Source organism: Nuphar pumila, chromosome 6 (genome assembly GCF_984573655.1).
Source record: "Nuphar pumila chromosome 6, dmNupPumi1.hap1.1, whole genome shotgun sequence".
Classification (NCBI taxonomy): Eukaryota; Viridiplantae; Streptophyta; class Magnoliopsida; order Nymphaeales; family Nymphaeaceae; genus Nuphar; species Nuphar pumila.
The window spans coordinates 46829664-46833157 of NC_143254.1; the positions used below are offsets into that span (position 1 = coordinate 46829664).

General features: G+C 39.3%; 1 long non-coding RNA gene across 1 annotated transcript; it reads left to right on the forward strand.

Moving 5' to 3' along the window:
• The first annotated feature begins 781 nt into the window (after positions 1 to 781).
• LOC149834784 (uncharacterized) lies at positions 782 to 2830 on the forward strand. The gene is made up of 2 exons (XR_016432569.1): positions 782 to 1433; positions 1465 to 2830. It is a non-coding gene; the product is annotated as an uncharacterized LOC149834784 (long non-coding RNA).
• Positions 2831 to 3494: the final 664 nt, after the last annotated feature.

Genomic DNA, 3494 nt, shown 5'->3' on the forward strand with positions numbered 1-3494 from the left:
CTAGTATTTCCAAAACTTGTGGAAAACTTTTAAAAATGCATGTGAAACCCATCTCACATCACATGAGAAAGCTACTTACTTTATATGGGAAACTTGTTTCTCTTATTTGGGAAACATGTTCTGTATGTTTCTTTTAAGTTTTCCTTAAATAATATTTTTTTTTCTTCAATAAAGAGTTGAGATATGTGCTATTGAAAATTTCAATAACTTATTTAAAAAATTAAATTATAATTAAAAAATATAAGCCATTGGATGAAATTGAGAATTTCAAAAATTTAATGTAACAACATAATTTTTTCTTACATCTTGATTTGATGTAAACATATGTTGCATTTAAATAAATTATTTATGATATTTAATATTTTATCTCTCTCTCACATATATATATATACTAATCTAATATTAAACTAGTGTTTAACATTACATGGATTCAACCTTATTAAAATGACTAAAATACCTTTGAAACTATGTCACATGGGTGCGGGGATTCGGCACTTCCAAAAAAACCCGGGTGCGGGGGTGCGGCAGGGGCAAAAATGTAATATATATGTAATATATATATATATATATATATATATATATATATATATATATATATAAGGGGGTCCGGGGGTTCCCCCCGGCGCGGGTCCCGCTGCGTGGTCAGCGGGCGGGGGTCCAGGGGGGGCCGCCCCTGGCGGGGGGTTATAGGGGGGCAGTCCCCCCCCCCCCCCAAGATTTTTTTTTAAATTTCGCAGCCCATTTCATAGGGCAAATTTTAAAAAAAAATCCAAAAAAAAAGGACCGAAATGACCCTGGGTGCGGTCATCGCACCCAGGGTCGGGTTGACCGCACTCGGTGCCGCACCCGCGTCGACACAGGTGCGGCACCCTGCTAGCCGAATCCTGTTACATAGCTTTGAAAGAATGGTATTTTTGCATGATTACTTTTTGGGGCATTATAGGTCTTTTGAACTTTGAAGGAATTGAAAAAGACAAATACCTTTTAAAAAAAAAGTAACTTTACGAAGCTATCAAAGTTACCTTTTTTACTTCAAAAAGTAATCTTACAATTTCAAAAATGTCATTATTTTAAAGGTGTTTTAGTTATTTTCATAAGGTTGAATCCATCTAATGTTAAACACAACTAGTTTAATGTTAGATTAACCTTAACCTATCTATATATCGTGTTTCCTGTTTCACATGAACTTTAGAAAGTCTTGTTTTTTGTTTCTGTTTTCCTTCTCGTTTTTATTTTCTTTTCTAACAACCTTGATTCATTATAATTTATGACCAAAGCAAACATGAAAATCTCATTAATGTAACAATTTTCTGTTGGATTCAAGTATTAGATCAAAAGTATGAGTCTAAGTATTGGATCCAAAGTTGAACATCGGGTCTCACAAAGAATCCAATGAACCACAAAATAGTGGAGCATGATGGCAACACCAAGAGGTGTTGTGGGGCATGATGGCAACACCAAGAGGTGTAAATATATACTTGGGGATTCTTCAAGGTTGTTGTGGCATAGGGAACCCTCTTGAAGGCAGCCATCAACATCTCTCTCTCCCTCTCTCTCTATGCTCCCTACCAAACTAATGTACCCTTCCTACGTTGGGCCAACAATGGTATTATAGCCATGTTGTTAGAAAGTGTGGAACACCACATATCCAAGTATGTTTCTGTTCTTGTTTGTGTTTTCGGCCTCTTTGAGGTGTTTTGACAAACATTTGGTGTGCATGTTTTCCTTCACACATCTGTTTTATTTTAACTATATATAGATCTTTTTTCTGCACATGAAAATTTAAATATTTTTTTTATGTTGTATGAACTAAATGTATGCAAGCATATCTAGACAGCAAACTCATCAGGCATATATTCAGATGCACATACATGATGCATGTGAAACAAACATGACACATAAAGCATACACATGGTTCAGGCGCACAAGCATGTCACACATAAATGGCGTGATATTATGACTGTGAGAAATCAAATGCATGCATCATTGAAATGTTTAGATGCACATATACAAAGACACATGCATAGGGTGTATAGTCTTATAAAAATAAGCTTTTGCTTTTCATGAATGCATGTATGAATCAAGATGTACATGGATCACGCAACCTTTGCAAAGACATACAACCTGATTAATAAAAATGATAATAATAGAGATTAAAAAAGAGGGGTTTCAGTTGCTGCAACTGCATGCATATTAAAAATAGTAATTTTTAGTTTTAAGGTTCGTGCATGTTTTCTGCCGCATGTTTGAGTTTTTTCACTTCTTTTTTCTCCCTTTTTTCAGGATCAAACTGAGATCACCATGTTTTTTGTTTTGGTTCCCATAATAGTATGGGGTGGTGGGGCTTTAACCAACACAAAAAATCAAAATCTGAGAGAAAGAGGAATGAAACACTTAATCTGAAATCTGAAAAAAAAAAGTCTGAGAGAGAGGGTTTATCTGAGCTTGAGTCTTTTTTGTTGTCCGCTGCGTGGTTGGCCAGATCGTCATCTTCCCCTGGGCTCTCTGGCGACCCCTCTGGTGCCCGCTGCTTCTCCCTGGGATGGCCGAATCACCATCTCCCTCTTCTTTTGTGTCGCCGGAGAGAATCGGGAGGGCACCCTCTTCTTTTGTGTCGCCCGAGAGGGCCGAAAACCCCAATTTTTCTGCTTTTTCTTCTATTGTGCCTTCGGCAGAGGGTATAGCGAGGAGCGGAATCGCCCTCGCTGTTGGCCTCCATTGTCGGACGACGATCAGCCGGATCTTCTCGACTGCACCACTTCCTCTCCCCTCGGTTGCACTGCTTCCTCTTCCCTTGGTTGCACTGCTTCCTCCCTACTTTTTCCCCCAATTTTTTTCTCTGCTTTGTTTCGAGTAGGGGTGGCAAAACCTGACACGACCCGCCAACCCGACCCGCCAACCCGCCTCTTAGGCGGGTTCGGGTTGGGCTTAAGCCAACCCGTTTAATAAACGGGTTGACCCGCGTAACCCGTTTATTAAACAAGTCGGGTTCGGGTTGGGGGTATGTCAACCCGCCAACCCGTCAACCTGTCTGCCAACCCGCCAACCCGTCGACCCGCCAACCTGACCCGAGAACCTGAGAACCCGTTTACCTGACCCAACCCATTTATTAAATGGGTTGGCGGGTCGTGTTGGGTTACCCGTTTATTAAATGGGTCGAGTTCGTGTTTGCCACAGCCGACCCGTTTAATAAACGGGTCGGGTTCGGGTTGAGGTATGCTGACCCGCCAACCCGCCGGGTTGACCCGCCAACCCGACACGATTGCCACCCCTAGTTTTGAGTAACCCTAATATCAGTGGAATTTTTTTTAAAAAATAGGGTTAAATGTCAAAAATTGCATTTTAATGGTTTGAATTTCATATAATTCAAAGACAAGTTTTTTTTTTACTTAATATCAAATGAGCAGCATAAATATTATTGATTTATCTTTTTTACACTAAAAAATAAAAAAATGGTTATTATTTTCATTATATGGATCTTGAATGTTAGAGAT